We start from the raw sequence: 19,866 nt of genomic DNA, 5'->3' as shown, positions 1-19,866 counted from the left end.
CTCCAAAAAGTAAAACAGGAAGTATCTAAAGACCAAACAACAAACAGTGAAACATGGAGACAAACATGAAGAACATGTAGCACAGAAAACAGGAGAAACACAACAAATATAACCAAAAATTAAAAACCCGGGACCATGACAAATTCAGTCTTTATATAATTAATAAAAAACAATACACTATATTACGGCACTGGCTTTTTTCTCTAACAGAGGCCTTTAGAAGATATTGTGCGACTCCACATTTGTGACAAACGTGGCAAAGTGAATAAAAGGACAACGCAAACTTACACTGAGATGTTCTGATGTCTGAGAGGAGTTCTGCAGACACTGGGGCTACACCCTCTGCAGATCATGGCTGAATAAAGAGGCAAGAGGATGAGTCAGCATGAGTCATGTTTTAAAGTCTTGCCAGGACGGACAAATTTCACCTGAAATTGCGATAATGTCATGTACTCAGTTCTCGGCATCTTTGTCATAGCATGTCTAAATCTGACGCACAGGACACTGTGGCTTCTCACCAGTACAAAGAGTCTGATCTGACAAATCTTCATGCTGTTACACGGAAATACTGTGAGAGGGTGCATCAGCAGCAGCAGCAGCTACAGCTTCAGACGCTTTGCACTCAGGCTGTGAAGTCTTAAATAATTTCCACACTAAGTGACAGGCTTTGTCTGATTGACAAGAAACAATGCAGTTCCATAATATCATGACAAGACTGCCAAAAGTTTCTGACTTCTGATTGAAAGCCAGTGAAAGTTTCAGTCTCACTTGCTGTTCATTTTATTTTTCAATCAGAGCCACAATAGTTGGGTGGTATGCGCTTAGCTGTTTTTTCAGAGGAAAGCAGATATGTCTAGAGAAATCTCAATCATCAAACTTCAGCAGAGCACAGCCTGTTCCACTGACCTGGCTACCGAGAGCCAGACTTGATATCTTTTATATATTTTATTTTATCTTCTGCATCTAAGGATTAGGACAGCATTTAAAAAGCAGTGTGCAAGGAAGTGTTTGAAATATTTTTCACCTTGTAACTAACCTCAAGTTTGCTCTTCTACAGTAAAGTACTTGAAACCTACAATACTGTGCAAAAGTCTTGAGCCCCATTTCATTTTCTTATATAAGCTAGGAAAGGGGCAACAACAAACCACAATTTGTACAATTCTTACAAGCTTGAAAGTCAATTCTTGGTATGACCACCTTTATTCTTCAACACAGCCTAAACGCTCTTAGTCAAGCTTCTTCTAATTAAGAAAAAAAAATCTATTCAGGAAGAGCTCTTCAGGCTTCTTGAAGGACATTCAAAGCTCTTCGTTGGATGTTAACACACTTCTTCAATAATTATGAAGTCCGGGCTCTGGGGAGGCTGATCCATAACTGATAGTGCTCCACTGTGTGTTTTGCAGCTATAACTAATCAGATGCTTTCTGGATGGTATTGCATGGTGGGTGAAAATTGGACGGTATTTTTCTGTGTTCAAATAAGATTCCCGAACCAGTGGCTGAAAAGGAGTCCCAAGCCATGACAGAGGCTGTAGACACTCACTGTTGTACCTCTCTACTCACCTGCTCTGTCCATATTGAAGACAATCTGGAAATTTGGATTCATCACTCAAATGGATTTTCTTTCTGTTTAAAGCCATGACTTTCAGTTACTGTTTATCCTCTGTAGATAGCCACTTCATCTTTTGTCCTCTAATTGTCCAGTTTCCTCTTTTTTTAAACGGCACGCTGCCCATCATGCTGAGATACAGTAGACTAAGTTTTCAGCTAATAGATCTCTGGGAATCACTTACTGGTGCAAAAATAATATTTTGTGCCAATATTTGAGAATATTTTATTCTCAATATTTTTTTTATTCCAGCTAAGCAAGAATTTGTCTATCAGCAAGATAATGGATACTGGAGTATTGTTTGTGGGCCTAAGGGGCCAGGGACCACCCGACAGGCCCATCCTTACTGCCCATGAGAAGCATTAGTAGTATTAGTAAGCAAAATACTAAATGTGTTTGTCTTTCTAAATAAGTAAACAGCAAACCTATTAGGTTATCACAGGCAAATTCTGACCAATCGCAACAAGCCGTTTCACAGTGACCAACACCTGCTACATCTGAGCAAACACGCCATGGTTCAGAGGTGGCTGAGGATGAAAAGTTCCTTAGCTTAATTTGCACTGTATACAGATGTGATTTCCCCAGTTTACACCATTTGTCATGAGAATTCTTACCAAATAGTTCCCCTGTAATTATTATTATAATTTTGTTTTATAGTAGAAATATTCCTTCAGTTTCTGGCTGCACAGAAGGCGGGTAATGCGTAAATCAGTGGGGATGAACTCACTGATTGCAGCAAATAGTCTTTTTTTTGTTCAAAGTATAAGAACCTATAGAACAGACAGGAGTCGGAGCTGAAAATGTCTGCTTGTTTTACTTTCTCCTTGAAAGCACAGGTGGTTTCTATTGAGATTAGTAAATGAATTTACAGCACAGTGCATCACTCTCTCTCTCTCTCTGTTGATATGACACAGTGTCGCTCATCCAACAGGCTCTTTGTTTCTCTCATCTATGTGACAGTAATCCTGCAGATAAGATATCTACTTAATTACACGTTGCATTTCAGCATTTAAGTGAACAGATAGCGTGTACTGGTCATCACAATCCACAGCAAAAATGGCGATGATAGATTGGTTGTTGTTTTCTTAATTTCTACATGCACTTTTACCAGCAATAACATATAGAAGGTGTAGGATTAAAAGTATTAACGTCTGTAGTTACAAATTATTCTGCCCTGTCCATAATATGAATGCTTGTGTGGATCATGCTGAAATTTAAAAAGCTGAATTTCATGAAGTCGAGCAGACATGCAGCTGGGTGAATGAAAGAACCCATTAGATTTGAGCACAGATTACTTTCTGTAATAAAGGATATTTATTACGCCTTGGTTAAACTACAAGTTCTGTCCCTCTTTTCTTTCTTTCTTTTCGATTTTTAGTCTTGTTTGCATCTATTTTCCTTTTTTTAAGCAGTGTTGTATTAGTATCCTGTGTAATGAATCTTTATCTTCCAGAAATACAACTTGCAGCCATTAAGTTAAGAGTTCAACATTTTGGCATATATACTTAAATGAACATTTGTGATACCTCTCTAATGTTTATGTGTAGTAAAAATAAAGTTAGAACCTGCAGCCAAATGGTTTTTTTTCTAATGTACAATGATCCGATTTGAGGGAAGAAACTGGCTGGAGAAAGCTGGCCGAAAGACAACACAACAACACCCACCTAACAGCAACAGATTTTCATATTTAACAAATTAGATGTTATTTATTCATTAGTCAGCTGTAAGATACTGCTAGATGAAGTTTGTTACCGTTGGACAAACCAGGCTAGGTGCTATCTGGAGTCTTTTGTTATGCTAAGCTAACAGACTGCTAAGTCAAACTCCATAGTTAGCACACAGACATGAGTGGTGCCAATCTTCACATCTAGCTCTTCAGATAAAAGCAAATGAGGATATTCCCCAAATGTCCAACGAATCCTTCAAGTATTTGCTCATATTTGCTCACTACCCTACCTTCTTTGACAGCCCTCAGAGAAACAAACACCTCGTAAGATCCCTCTTCCTTAGCCTGTCACACATGGATGACTTTAGCAGACACATTGTTCTTGGACACTGTCACTGTGGCTCTCCATAGGCTCTGCCTCCACAGCACTGTTCCCAGTGGACATGATCCCTGTGGACGTCTCACTCTGTCAGCTGCTGTGTCTGAAGAAAGGAAAAAGGAGGAAGCACAGTTTGAAGTAGCTATTGGGTTTGAACATTACCGCTACGGCTGTTTCTCTGTTGCAAGGGTTTAAACCTCACTGACACATATTCACTATTTGTGAATATTTGGGTAGAATAATACACTAGCACAGACAGCATGCACACACCATTTGCATTACCAGTAAAGTCAGTTGCACTGACCATGAGGACTGTGTGGATGGTCTCTCTCAGGGCCCGATAACCCAGCTCACCATGGCAACACTTCCCACTGTGCAGGCCCTGCAGCTGCATTAGTCTTCTGCACACAGCATGCAAACCAGGTCTCCAGTATTCCTAAAGAGACCCTAAAGAATACATACACCCACAAACACATCTTTTTCACAAGTATGTATGCACATACATAATTAGAACAAAAACAGCTGGCCACAGTGACATTTAGTTTTCTCAAAACTCCATACTTATCTCTGCTGTTGGCAGGTATTATGAGCGGGAGTTATTTCTGTGGAATTAATTTCAGAGTGAAGGTTTTTTTCAAACAATAGGAATTCTTTTAAAGAGCTTTAGTTTTCAATCTTGTGATTCTCATGAATTTATCTTGTCAAAGATGAAGGATAAAGACTTGAATCAGTGCTTTGTACTTTGTTCAAAGTGCTTGGGGTCTTTGGTCAGTGACACTGAACAAGCAGCTGCCTACAAGTCATACTACTGCCTCTGCAGTTCAGACCAGAGGGGCCACCTGCTGCTCTCTGGCCAGAAAATCATTAAAAATCTGTTACCTTTTCTCTAAAAATGTAACATTACGAATAAAGTCACCTTTAAGGTATTTGGCCTTGATTCTGCTAATTATTGTGGCATACTATGCGGTGGCAATATCTTAAAAATCTCATTTTTAAGCCTATACCAGCTCAATTATGTGCTATATCTTCTGTGGCTATAGATGTGTGTGCTCAGCAGTTCTTACACTCTTCTTCCATACATGAACTAAAATACGCACTACAGTATCTGCATGCACCAGTCTGGCTTTTTAACAGCAAGCTACTTCACTTTTCTTTCATAGCATTAATCAGTAATGTCATTGCAAGTATATGTTTGTGGCCTTTATAGGTAGAATTACAAAATGAGCACTATCTACTGGGTTTTGTCATATAAATGTATTGTTATAATGGCGCCTAAGCTGTTCAGAATCACACGGAGAACAACCTGGAGAGCAGAGCACATTGCACCGACATGAAGGCTTTGTAACATTTTGTGCAGCAAATGGCTCACAACATGTGCTCCTGACTTAAAGTCTATAATTTGTATCAAAGATATTTCACTTCTTTTTCCAAAGGAGATATTTTAGCAGTGAAAAAAAGGGGTAAAAAATACCAAAAATACATCTTGGGATCAAATTCTGAGTAAAAATGTGCAGTATTGTGCAAAGGTTTTAGGTGATCAAGATGCTTAGACTCTGCCAGTACAGTCAGGGAGAAATCTGATTGATCACAAATGAATTCTGCTGCATGAATGCGCAGCAAGTCACAGAAAACTATCTTCAGCAACAAGAAGAATAAGTTGTCCTCCGAACAGATGGTATGGATCCAAATAGACCCCTTGTCTACTCAGTGGGAGGGAATAATTATGTGAAGAGGCAGAAGACAGCAAGAAACAGTAAGACAGCTTATATTAAAAAAAGGACGGTTCTCCAACAAGCTTGGAACAATCTACTCACTAAGTACACTGAAGAAATGTGCACTTGGAGAACTAATAGTAATGATCATGTAGTTTCTCTTGATTTACTGCACTCTGATTGGAGTTAACTGGTGAATACGTAAACAGGCACCTGATATTGAAACCTAATAAAACTTAGAGTTCTTAAAACCTTGACCTAAAGCACGTACACATCTGCTATGTCTTTATTTGCAAATTTATCTTACTGTTCATGCCTCTTTAACTCTCCTTTACAGAAGAAAGGGAGTCATCAAGTAGTCATAAATGTCAGGCATGAAATCCAAAATGTTCACACTGAAAGAGTCAAAATGTCAACAGAAATTTTTCAAACAGCGCCTTCAAACTAGCCACTCTCCTCCACAAATCTGTATGCTCAGCATGTTCCAGATGGGAAAAAATGCGACACATTTATAGGACTGGTGTTTGAGATTTCAACAGAAGCAACACTTTTAGCAGGACAAAGAGTTCAGCTTCTCTGCCTATTGATTAAAAGATGATGCTTTCATTCATCTCCCAAAATAATAACGCTGCCAATTCAGAGATGGCTCAGCAAAACAACACTCAGAAATAGTAAAGCGCATCTTACAATAATGCAGGAAGTAACAAATAACCAGCACAAAGAAGACTGTATATAGTGAACACTCAGAGAGCTCATGCTACCGCTGAAAACTGTATAAAACACATAATTCTGATTAACTACATGTGTGACACAGTGTCAGCTAAACTCAGCCAACCTATTTGTATGAATGCTTCTATAAAGCCTCTTTGAACTTCTTCAGATTCATTTTTTTTCTCTTGAAAACACATTGCTAATATTAGAAGCTATTCAAAGGAGACAGGCAGGGGACAAGGTCATTTCTCCAAATATATTGATCACGAGCCAAAGCTACAGTCTCTGCCAGGTGCACAGGGTTCAACAGTGGTTTGAACTGGTCTGTCTGTTTCATTCTGTAACATATACAGTCACTTGAAAAATATGCGAATGTGTGCCTCAGCCAGAGTGGTGTACGCAGTCTTGTGTGCGATCAATTGCAAAAAAAAAAAAAAAGTCTGTCAATTTGTATACAGTCTTTATTGAAATACACAAAAAGTCAAAAGAGATATTCTGGGTTTACTGAATCAAGTGAATACAAAATGCCACAAATACAAATAGTGCAAAGATTACAGAACTAAGAACCACCAGCACTGTCTGATCCAAATAAGCTCATTGTACACAATGACAACTGCAAGGTAAAGAGCCTAAAGGTCACATAAGGGTCAAAGTATAACTTTAGTAAGTAAAATTTATTTATATAGCACATTTCACAGATAAAAATCACAAAGTGCTTTACAATAAGATCAGACATACAAGTTAAAATTAATTAAAAGCCCCTTTGTATAAAAATGTCTTCAGCTGCTTTTTAAAGGAGTCAGTAGAGTCTAGACAGCGTAAAGACAACGGCAGAGAGTTCCACAGCCTAGGTGCCAGTGCCTGAAAAGCTCGATCCCCACATGTTTTAAACCTAGTACGTGGGACCACCAGTAGCCTCTGACCTGAAGACCTAAGTGCTCGGGATGAAGCATGAGGTTTCAACAGGTCAGAGATATACTGGGGAGCGTCACCGTGCAGAGCTCTAAAAGTTACAACTAAAATTTTTAAATGAACCCTAAAATTTACCCAATGAAGAGAAGCCAAAACTGGAGCAATGTGTGACCTCTTGTTTGTACCAGTTAAAAGTCTTGCCGCTGCATTCTGTACAGACTGAAGGCGATCCAGAGCTGATTTGTTAAGACACGTAAAAAGACCGTTACAATAATCCAAACGAGAAGAGATAAAAGCATGAAGAATCATCTCAAGTTCTGCCTTTGACACCAGTAGCCTGAGTTTAGAAATGTTTCTTAGATGATAAAAACAGTTCCGGACAAGTTGTTTAGAGTGTTTCTCAAGAGACATCGAACTGTCAAATATAACACCTAAGTTTCTGAGACTCGACTGAAATGAAGGGTCTAAAAAACTGATATGCTGCCTAATTTCTGAGAGCATGTGATCAGGTGCAATAATCAAAGTTTCTGTTTTATCTGCATTTAACTGAAGGAAATTGTCATTTAACCATTGTTTGATTTCTGACAGACAATTATTTAAACAAGACAATTTATACAACTCAGAAGCTTTGAAAGAACAGTACAACTGAATGTCATCAGCATAGAGATGATAAGAAATATTATTGTAACGTCTGATAATGTGGCCTAGAGGGAGTATATACAGCAAAAAGAGAACAGAACCTAAAACAGATCCTTCAGGTACCCCAGAAGACAGAACTGATGTTTCTGACAGCACATGATTTATACAGACAGTAAAGGATCTCTCAGATAGATACGACATAAACCATTTTAAAACAACACCAGTAATCCCAAACAAGTCCTTCAGCCTATTTATCATGATGCTGTGATCAACAGTATCAAAAGCAGAGCTGAGATCCAACAGAACCAGAACAGTGTAACTTTAAAGTGAACTTTAAATAAAGCTCAAATATATTCTTTTAAATATTCTAATTAATCCAGGCTTAAAGTTTGAAACTAAGTACTGATCGTGCTTTAAAGAGCTTATGAGAGACATTAAAGCATTATAGTACATTTACTGCCATTTCAACTATTTTTAACGAGCGTAAGAAACTGATCCTGGGTGATTTTGTAGACCTGCAATACCATCAATAGAATCACGACCATCAAAAAAAGACGGTCATCTGATCCCAACTTTTTTCTTTTTGAAGTCGACCAACACTCGTGTCCCTCCATTAAAATTAATTGGGCCATTTCCACACCCTGTTGGATTACACCTGAATGATGTGATTTTATGTCATCTTGAATTATCGATTCAGCAACATGTCCAGGATACAACATTAAGAAGGAAAGGTGCTTACAATAACAACGTTTAGCATAATAGCACAGTATATAAATGTACTTAATGTACTTTCATTAAGGATTCATTAAGTTGTTTTCAGTTTTAATGTCAAGCAGCTGCAAGCTGACTTGCGATCCATTTTTCTTGCAAAAAGCCACAGTGAGCTGGAATAACATGGCTGCAGCATGGAGTGTGTAGCCTGCCTGATTAGTTGGATTTCTGCTCTTATGGTGCATCAGATGTAAATACATACATACATACATGAACAACTGCCAAGGTCCTCTTAAAGTAGCTCAGATACAAACACACGCGCACACACACACACACACACACACACACACTGAGCCCCTGGTTTGTCCCCCTGCCCACTTCCTCTGCAGCCTATGGTGTTTCCGCTGGGGTGAGACAGTGCCAGCTCCCTCCCTCTGCTTCCCAGTGGGGTCCTGCCTCCCGGCATCTGTCAGGGCAGCTGTCTCTCCTCTCCACTCTGCACTGCACCACACTATGCCAGGCCTCCACACAGGATCGTGAGCCACACATGCACGCTAGCATTAAAACACATCAAAACACGATGGGACGTGTCTTCATAGTTTTTAAACAAAAAGGTTTTCACGAATGGTTTAATCAGGTGATGCAGACCACCGAATTGCTCCGACGGCAAAAGACTGCAGTCAAATGAAACACATATGTGAAAGCGAGGGCTCATTAAATCTTTCTCATGTATATTTGGTGTTTCTTAAAAATATAAACAGCCCCCAGTGATAGCAGAGTACGCTTATACATCCATCTTCGTAAACTGAGTCTGTCCTGTCTGTTCCAAGCCCTCTACAAGCATTTGTTTAACGGCCGATTTTTAAAAAATGAATATGAAATCAAGTTTGGTTCTTTTTTTGTTTTTTGTGGAAGCCTGCAAACACTGTCTGGCTTTATATTATTTTATTTGTTAGTCATATGAACAAACCCGGAAAGGGATTTGCGACATAACAGCCAAACACAGGGAGAAGAGAAAAAAAAAACACAGAGAGCAGAGATGAAAGAAGGAGGGGTAGCTCAGGTCCAGGTGTGCCAGAAGCTTCAGGAAATAAACATACAGACACTGAGCTACACAGGTGCTGAAAAATGACCCTTTTCCTTGTGAGGCACAGCAACCCAGGGAAGTGTGCATATGTGTGTGTGTGTGTGTGTGTGTGTGTGTGTGTGTGTGTGTGTGTGTGTGTGTGTGTGTGTGTGTGTGTGTGTGTTTGTGTCTGGGTATGCGTTGGGGGGAATGAGGTATAGCCGAAACTGAAACCGGATAAAGAGGACAGTGGACCGAAGAAGGTTACTCATGACTCTAGTTCTGACTGCAAGGCTAGAAGAAGCCTGGCATCAACAACCTCCTCCCATCTCTGCTGGTAAATACAAAACACACAAAACTCCCTTCGCTCCCATACAACATACACACTGTGCACTCTTACAGGTAGTACACACACACACACACAATGCATGTGCATTTACAGACGAAAAACACCGTCTCTGCTCCACCCCCTCCCCTTGGGGTAGAGGTCCATCCAACACAGATGTAGCCCTGATTAATTGGGCGCAACGCAGGGAAGTGGGTCTGGAAACTACCTGGCAATTTCCTGCAGCCTATCCTCCCCCACCACCTTCTCTCCCCAAAACACCCCCTCTCCTCCTAAAATTTGGATCACGTAAGTCAGCAGGTGGGCTGCTGGGAGGAGTGTCTGCCGTGTGGCGTTGATATTCTGCCTGCGTCCAGCTCGCTGGGCGCCCTACATTGCAGGCACTCCCTCTGGCAATGCTTGCCTTGGCTCTGGGCTGAGTGCTGGAAATGCTGAGAGTCTGACAAACTCCATGGGCGCACATACAGGTACACACACACACACACACACACAGACATGCAGAGAATGGACCACTCTCCACTGGCGAGCAAAGCACATCATAGAAAGAGTGAAAAAGGGAGCACCAAAGGGAAAGAAATGGCAAAATAGCGCAGAGGACAGACAAACAGAATTTACCACACACTTTTTCAGAGAAGCATGTGGATTACCCCAGCGAAACACAGGGAGGCTTTTTAATGAAAGCACAGGAAGGGGGCAGCAGCTGGTGGCATGTGTTTGAGCCGGGAGGATAAGACCCTTGCGCCAGCTCCCCCTTCCTCTCTTGCTTTCCTCATCTCCTAACGCCTCCTTCATCCTATAACCCCCCCTCATACACACACACGCACATCCAGTAGAAAATGAAGTCCTTTGTCCGCTTCACCACTGCCTGTCCTGGAGTTGGGCCTGAGCTGTGGGGGCCTGCTGGTCAGCCAGCACCAGAACCAGAGGAGAACCAAGTTGAGCCCCTCACAGTGCTGGCTACAGTCTGTCTCCACAGACCAACACAAGTCCCCAGTTACCCGGTGTTGGGAGAGGAAAATACAGAGAGAGACATCAACAGAATGGTTGGACAATGCCAATAACAAAGATGGACAGCAGAAAAGCATGGTCAAAAGTGTGGCCAAAATGACAAGGAAAACAGGATATTTTTCACAAAGTCACGCAGTGACAAGATGTCTCAGTTCTTTTTTTTTTTCTTTTTTAGATAAACAGATAAAGTGCTTGAGGATGGGGAAAAAACTTTGGGGAAATTATTCAAAAATAAAGAGAATTGAAAGGAAACACAAAAACATAGATATTACAAATATTCAAACAGTGAAACAGAAAATTGTAGTTGAGTTAAGTATGTCAGAGTTAAAGTAAGAACAAATATGTAACAAACAAATGTTTCAAACCCTTGGGGTAGTTGTTAAAATAATAAAAGTGAATAAAAGTGAAGTACATGGTACAGAATTTATCCAGAACTGCTTGTGATGAAGGACTTGTACATTTATGTGTAGTTAAGTCACTGAATGAATAGTGACATTCAGCAGTTATTGCCTTATTTATTTCTTTTAGTTGTAGTTATCAGTAGAAGTACACAACAGTAGAATGTATGTATGCATGCATTTAGTCAACTTTTTGTTAAGTCTTGTTTTTTCAGCTCTGTTAAATTACTTTATTTTGTATTAATTCATACCTTTTTTAAAGCTTTTTTTTTTTAAATATTCTTTTTTTTTGCCTGTGCTGAGGGGTCTGTTGGCTGAGAAGATGCCCTCTTAAGAGAAGAAGTTGGGCCTTTCAACACTACTCAAAACAGGAAGTGTTAACTGGGACATGCCAAATGTTGCTACATGACTGAGGGTAGTGGGGTAACTTGTATACCTTAAATTATGTTGCTCATTTTCTTTGACTTTTAAGTTACATATTTTCTTATTTTCTTGTATTTTATAGCTTTAAAGTTGTAAAGTAAGTATTTAACAGATAAACGTGATTAGTTGTAATTTGCTATCTACTTCAGTCTGATTCAAGCTTCTCTTTGACTCTTGTTTGTCTGGTCTGTTGTTAGTTTTGTTTGAGCAGTTTATGATGAAACTTTTGTTTCCTGTGTTGCCATGACAACTTGAGTTTAGTTCTGTTTAGGGATGGGAACTGATACGAATTTAGTGATGGATATCAAATTGATATCACTTACCGATTTGATTCAATATCGATTCTCTTATCGATTTTCATTATGTTCTAACTGCCTCTTTTTTGAGAGTGGTCACCATCACTAAGCAGCATATCAGTGACATTATATTCATGCAAATTAACTTCATGCTGTGGGTGAAATGTTTGTCCGTCTTTGAGGTATTTTCCCTGCTTTGTTGTGATCAGTGTTGGAGTCGTTACTCAACAAAAACAATTATTACACATGTCACTTTTACTTTCATGCTACTCTGTGAAGTAGCTGAAAGACATCAATATAACCCAAAGCTACTGCCACACACACCAACATAATTCCCTATCCTAATGAGGACACACAAATAATTTTTCTCTTAGTATTTAGGTATGAACACAAAGCAAAAATGAAAATCAGCACAGAGACATATTAAAGCGATGCCCACAGTGATTCTACTGTAGAAACATGAACAGGTAGAAACAGAGGCAGCAGCCTGTCTGTTCAGCAGGCTGGGCTGGGGTCAGCATTCACTCATCTTTAACATCATTCTGGGTTCTTAGGTTGCTTAGCATTAGCATGCTGTCTGTGCAGATGCTTACAAGGAGCTGAAGTTGTGTTAGCAGCAGAATACAGCTGTTTCTGTCTTGCATGCAGTTTCCATCACGCTCTTCTCCTTTTGTGCAATAAAAATAAAGGTTATGCCCATATCCATGCTGTAGACTGAAGACCTCCTTCCACACACAACTGAAATCAGCTGATTGGAGCCCAAGTGCAAGTGGAACTGGTAAGTGGGATCGTTGTACATTTTTTCATGAAAAAAACTTAGTAATCTGTAAAGATATTAGTGTGTACAAGTGTATTAAAACTAGAGATGGACCGATCCGATATTACGTATCGGTATCGGTCAGATACTGACCTAAATTACTGGATCGGATATCAGAGAGAAATAAAAAATGTAATCGATCCATTAAATATCAAACAAGCACCTCACGAAACTTGCATAACTCGGCTCATAACCGAGCAGTATGCACCACGTGATAGAGCGGCTGTGTCGTGTGAGACCTGTTGGTGGTCTGGTTGAGTATTTGTAGCCTTGCTACCAAACTGGCATTTCATCTCCGAGGAAGTGATCCCATAGAGAAGTAAAGCAAGTGTGTAAGTTCATCTCTGAATGTTTGTAAAGCATTCCCGCGTTAAGCTTAACAACGATATATGGAGCGACTGCCTCTTCTCTCCCTCCCTCTCCTGCTGCTACTTCAATCGAAACTGATCAATGATCAGCTGATCGGCTTTTCTGTCGTGAGTCCGTCTCTCTTGTTTGTTTATTGCCCACTTCCTGTCAGAAAGAGGAAACCAGCGGCTGAACAACAGCAGCACGTTTAAGCTTGATAAGCTGTTGTTAGAATTTATTTAATATTACTTTCTACACCAGGATCTTTTTCTACAGCTGACGGCTGGTAACTGTGCAGGGGCGGATCTAGCAAAGTTTAGCCAGGGGGGCCGATAGGGCATGAACAGGGAAAAGGGGGGCACAAAGACACACTTTTCTTTCTTATTCTCATTTAAAATATCTAGCATTTAATAAATAATTATCTGAATCTTACACCCAAAGTTATAGTAACTATTAAGTCTAATATACCCTAGTAAGCTATACTACTTTTTCCTTTGGGAAGGTACCATCTCTGCAGTTCTGTTGAAGAAAGATGTTGAATCATTTTAAATATTCTTGAAAAATAATTGATTTCTGTGCATTTTGTTTTCACACTGCATCAAATTAAAGTTGATTACGTCGATTAAGCATCATGAGGTGGGGGGTGGTTCCCCTTTTTTCTTTTTTTTTTTTACTGGGAGTTTGCAACCCTATTAGTTAGGTTGCTTAATATTTCTGCTAAGTACTCTTTAAAATACCAGAATTGGGAGGGTGGAGTAGGTAGGTTTAAGTTTATTAGATTGATCTGTATTGCTGAACTATGAAATATTTTGGGTGCAGTGTATTTTTTGCATACAGGTATAAAATAATAGCTTTAGTGTTTTGTTTTGTTTTTTAAAGTTGAGTATAAACTTATACAAAATGCAGCAAGATATTTAAAAAACAGTTTTATTGATTAAAATAAACTTGAACTATATCGGATTCATATCGGTATCAGCCGATATCCAAATTTATGATATCGGTATCGGTATCGGACATAAAACAGTGGTATCGTGCCATCTCTAATTAAAACATGGGTGTATATTGAGGTTTGAGCCTACTTCAACTGCAGTCTTTAATACTTGGTTCATGGATTAAATTTTAAGGCCCAAGGTGGTCACTTGCTAAAACATTTTTTAGTGTTTGTAAGTTCAGTACATCGGGCTCTGAATTAACCTTTTTTCCACATTGTAACATTCATTGCTTGTCTTAGTCTTGGCTTATTTATTTTTTCTCACTTTTAATCTGGTCTTCAGTGCCTTTTACTACCATTATAGAAACTATTGTTCATATTGTATTTTCAGTTTGTTTATGCCTGACAGAGATCCCAGTAAAGTCAGTATAGTTATATAAGTGCACTATGATGAAAGTCAGGGCTGGACTGACATACCGGACATTTGCCCGGTGGGCCGGAGCACTTGTGGGAATTTATTTTCTTTGTCAATATATTATATAGCCTACAGGCTGGCTTGAAGGGCCACTATACACTGGCCCTACAAGCACTGACGAAAGCCCATTGGTTCATTGTCATTATTGACAATGGATTGCCCAATCAAATTTCAAAGCTCTCCCCTCTCCTACCTTCCCTGTGTGCTCATACACCTTGTGGATGCCAGGACCAATTTTTGTCCCAGTCCAGGCCTAATGACAGTGCTTACAACATGTTAGTGATTATAGTTAGTACTGTCATTGTTCACGAGTGCCACGTTTGCTTCTTTATTCTGGATGCACATCTGCACACATATTTGCAGTAACTACTTCTTGAGATATTATTCCAGTAACAATGCATTTTTCCTGTCTACAGTTACAGTCCAAGTTTTCAGTTCTTCAGACACAGCTAGTGTTATTTGCATTAGGCTACTTCTACAGTGTTATGTGCCTTCAGTAAGAGTAGATCTTAAAAATACTACTTATTAGAAAAAGACTGAGTAGATAAAAGATCTTGTTAGTTTTTCATAAATGGATCTGCATGACCTTGTCACCCCACTGACCCACCAAATCCATGTTTGCTTCCCAACCCCTCTTATTTACCTCCTAGCATTTAATCTGCTATTGCAACACATTCAGGAATCATTTTGGACAAGCAGGCCACAACTTTTCTCTCACTCATTGTTCCCTCAAAGCTTGCAAGGTTCTTGCCGCTCACTGCATTTAAAGAATATCTTATTTGACCCATACTGACATTGTTTTTGTTGTATTGGGGCTATTGAAACTTACCTTTCTGCAGGTAACCAGTCTGTTCATTTGCTTGCTCAAGGTGTCTATGAGTGTGCATGCTGAGGTCTTGTATTGATTTCAAACAAACAGCTGCTGCTTTTTCTTTTCTGGTAATGTAAGAGTTCTAGTGCAACAGAGAGGATCATTCCCCAGAAATAAACATGAACTGTGTACTGGATATTAGTTGTTTGTTCAGAACAGCAAAAGACACAATGGTTAAAGCTTAGCCGAATGGGCTATTGTTGTGTTAAAATAAGCGCCCTTTAAAAACTGAAACGCAAAAATTTACAACAATTAGCCACAACTCTAACCCATCAGGACACAGAAAGCCAGTGGTGGTGCCTGGGACTTTAAGAGGTTGGGAGATTTCATTGCTGTGTTCCTTTAGCTGTCCCTGAGCAGTATGGTGGCACACACTAGGGATGTTCTTGATTTGCAGCAGTCTTTAAAGTGGCTGGTATGTCAACATCACATTCACATGAATGCCTGAAAGAATTTAACCTAGTGGTGAGAGGTGTCGAGGTTAGTGGTCTCAGGAGCTCAGCTCTGCTTTTTTGCAGATGATGTGATCCTGTTTGATTGATCATGATGACCTCCAGTTCTTGTGCACCTGAGTTTGAAGCAGTGTGAGCTTCAGATGGGGAGAGGAGCTTGGTCATTCAGGAGGGTCTCAGAATAGAGCCTTTGTCCTCAACAGCAAAAGGATCCATTTGAGGTAGTTTGGGCATCTGAACCAAATTCCACTTGGTGAGGTGTTTCAGGAATGTCCACATGGGGAAAGACCATGGAATAACCAAGAAACAGTGGACAAATTGTGTCTCTCAGCTGGCTTGGGGACACCTCTATGTCCATTCATAAGAGTTTGTGGAGATTGTTGAGGAGAGGGAAGTCTGGGTGTCTTCACTTAAACTGGTCACCTAGATGGTGCTAAATGGATGCATCCAAGATTTCCCAGAGTATTACTTTATTTAGAAAATGTGCATAGTTTTTACATGGAAACTGTATATCAAACCCTTTACTTAAATAAAAAAAAATGGACTGAGAAGTGAAATCCTTGTTGATGATATAGTTCGACTACAGGGTTAGCTGCAGTAGGCGGTCTGTTTGACAGCAGAAGGGCTTGAACCTGGCTGCTCTGGTTGAAAGATTTGCTTCACAACCAACTCTGTACACTGACTCTCCTGAAAACCTATTTACAGTAATGTGCAATATAATTTAGTTCCTGTGAGCCTGGGTGAGTGTAAATATCATTACAACCCATGGAATAATTATCTCTTCGGACAGAGAGACACCCCATTGTATCTGCATTGCTACGCTATGGTGCAGTGTTTTAGACTGATTATTATACACTCAGGTTGTTTGCTGCTGTAGAAACAAAGTAAAAGCTTCATATACCTTAAATATAGAATGTGAGCGTGATAAACCACAAACCTCCAGAGATGGATGGGGTAAAAACAGGAATACAATCTTGAGTAAAATGTAACGGAATTGACAATAACAACAATAAGCATAAGTCTAGTTTATCTCTACTACACTCAAGTTGTTCACCCAAATGGTTCTTATTGAGTTTATCTGCTCTGTGTGAGGTTTATCCACAGGTACATGTGAAAACATAACGTAGGCTTCTAAATTCTAGTATTTTGTAACTTTCTATATTGTTGAGCCAGAACTTTTATACCTTGCTGTGTGTTTTATGACAGTCTAAAGCCAGAGCCAATGACTGGTGATAAACAAGCCTGGCTAGTTTTTCCTCTGTCATTGCCACTAATAGCAGCATAGCCCGTCCCCATTAGGCAATTTTCAAGCGACTTGAATTCATTCTTTCTTTGCACGTTGACACCTCATCCTCCATCCATCTAATGAACCATACACTGGTCTAAGGAGGATGGACTGATCACCACCAATGATCATGTGTCTGTGACATCCTTTTTTTTTTTTGCAGCTACACATATTGGACTGGTCACATTTCCAAGGGGGGAAAAAATCTGGCTGAATTGGTCCTGTGACTCAGGTGGTGAGGGTGCCCCCTAGAGACAGGGAAAGTCAGTACTGCTCTTGGATGATACCGATGGACCACAGGTTTTGTTTTGGGATTTTTTCATGGCTCTTAAGGTCTTTTTGAGCAGGATGCTGACTGAAAGTGCACTGAATACTTGTTCTCCTGTGTATTCGAATATGGCAGGCAACAGCCTCCACACATGGCAAAACACCAGCCCGAGAGCCATTTCCTAGCAACGTAGGTCTTCTGCCCCAGGAGGAATCTGGAGGCCTCTGCTGTAGTTGTACCATGCATTTCCTGGAGGGCAATCGGCTTTTCCCTCATCTCTTCACTGACTCCCTCACTCCTGGCCTATGTCTTTGTGTTTCTCTTGTGAATATTCTTCATTCTAACAATTTTTTTTGATAGTTTCTCGTAAATAGCTTTGGAAAAGGGAAATATTAACAAGAAGCAAAGCTAAGAACATAACTAATACAAAGCCCAGGCTTTTCTGACCTAAAATCTCTTATTTTTGATCACAGGTGGCTGTTCTTGTCAACATTGCCTCACTTTTTAATTGTTTTTTAACCTGCACCTATACGTTACTTTTGACTAGCACTTAATTAAATCCATTTCAGGTCAAAGGTAAGTAAGAACCTGGGGACAGCATCGACCTCAGAACCAGTGGGCTTTATTTGAAGTCTGTACCTAAAAACACAAACACTAGAGTAGAGCTCAGAACAGCAACCGTAAACGTCCCCCTGTGGCCTGTACACATGGCAAAGGTGTACACTGCATAGGAATACTATATCACGAACTATTTATTAAATTGGGTAAAGATGACATTTGAAATAAATCTTGACAAAATAAATAATCTTGCAATACCTTAGCCAATTACCAGAGATTACTCAGATTTAATGTATAAAACAGTGTTATGTATCCTGCCAAAAGTGAAGTTTCCCATGACCTTGCATGACCTTTTATATTCTGCTCTAAGAAGCAAACCGAAAAAACAGAACAAACTCCGCTGAGCTTTGGTGTGACAGAAGGTACTCAGTGAAAACAGCCTCTGCATGCAACTGCTAACATGCGTGTACTTTTCCTCTCCGTGCTAGTCTCCTTCTTCCCAGCTCCATCACCACAAACCACCATTCCCACAGTATTCCCATGACTCTCTGCTGCTCCCCCTCTCTTCCCGCGAAGGGCCCAGACTTCACCAAAAGGCAGGAGGACTGCGTTGGCGAGCAGCAAGCTGCTCTAGCCCACCTTCCTCACATCTGAGAACCTCTGTGAAATCCTAATCCCCAGAGCAGGGTGAAGCGCAGGCCCAGCTTGCCTGACCTCTCTGGTTGCCATGGATACAGTGCACTATAAATAAAACAGAGGGGGCTTTTTTTTCAAGCAGTTTGGCAGGGCTGTGTGGCCTGCTCACTGGTGGGGCTTATTTTCTCTCTCCCTCCCTCGTTCTGTCTCTCTTCTCTCTCATTCTACTCCCCCCTTTCACTTACTCTCTCAATCACCGAGCGCCTGTCCTTTCTCTCTGTCTTGCGCTTCCTCCCTCTCTGTGTCTCTGCGGTTCATTCAGCACTTTCATACCTGTATTCAATGAATCCTTTGCAAAACACTTCAGCACTTTGAACGCGTCATTGTTCAAAGTAAAAGCGCAGGCAGGCTACTCATTTGGCTGGTAGCTGTTTACATCTGGCAAGTAAACACATGCACAGACCAAGTTGGCAAAAGGAAGACCTATTTTCTTCGTGGTGGCAGAGAGGCAACAAGAGACAAGGGAGGCTGAGTGTGCTCCGCACCGATTCAGGACTGCGCTGCAGATTTTTGTCTGGCAAGGCGAATCTCGGGAGGCTGGAAAATAATTTGGTCATGGCTGTGGGAGGCTGTTGGGAGTGGGAGGCATGCGGGTGATGTGGGGGAGAAGGTTTGAGGGGTGACTGGTTGGTGGGAGGAGGAGGGGTTAGGGTTTTGACCGTCTCGCTGTGGTGAAAACATGCTTGACACTTCATTCCTTTCCAGTTAATGTGGAGCGTACTGCAGGATGTTAACCCTCTGCCTGCCTTTTGGTACTTGGTCTCCACTGTTGCACAATACCCGGTCCTCCCCAACACTTCCTGCTTTACAGCAGCCCAGGGCTTGAACATTCCTATGAAAGAAAGTGCTGCGTACCTCGGGAAGGACAGTTACGGTGTCTACATTAGCCGAAAGCGTGGTACTGAGAGACAACACAGACCTGCTGTACTGCATTGAAGTAGCTGTCACGGCTATTTGAAAATTTGACCACTTACACGCCAGATACTCTTAGGGAGAATTTTAAAGAGCAAGCCGCATTTCTTGGACCATCTGCTTCATGTGAATTACACAAAAAGACAAGACCAGGAAACATCCACAATGTTGCCTGGGAGACAGAGGTCACATGAGACTATGACTCACCGAAACCCAGAACTACCTAGAAACCAATGACCCTTGCATCATGGTGGTCTTTACAGTTTGGCAACATGCAGAAGGTTTAGTGTCGTGTCAGTGCATGAATAACATGTGAGACGCTGCCCCTTGGCCACCGACAAATATACAGTTCAACTTTCAGAATCAGATACCTCAACA

The sequence above is a fragment of the Haplochromis burtoni genome, unplaced genomic scaffold (assembly GCF_018398535.1).
Source record: "Haplochromis burtoni strain Fernald_Lab_line unplaced genomic scaffold, NCSU_Asbu1 Contig_318, whole genome shotgun sequence".
In the NCBI taxonomy this organism is placed as follows: Eukaryota; Metazoa; Chordata; class Actinopteri; order Cichliformes; family Cichlidae; genus Haplochromis; species Haplochromis burtoni.
This window is presented reverse-complemented; position numbering follows the sequence as displayed.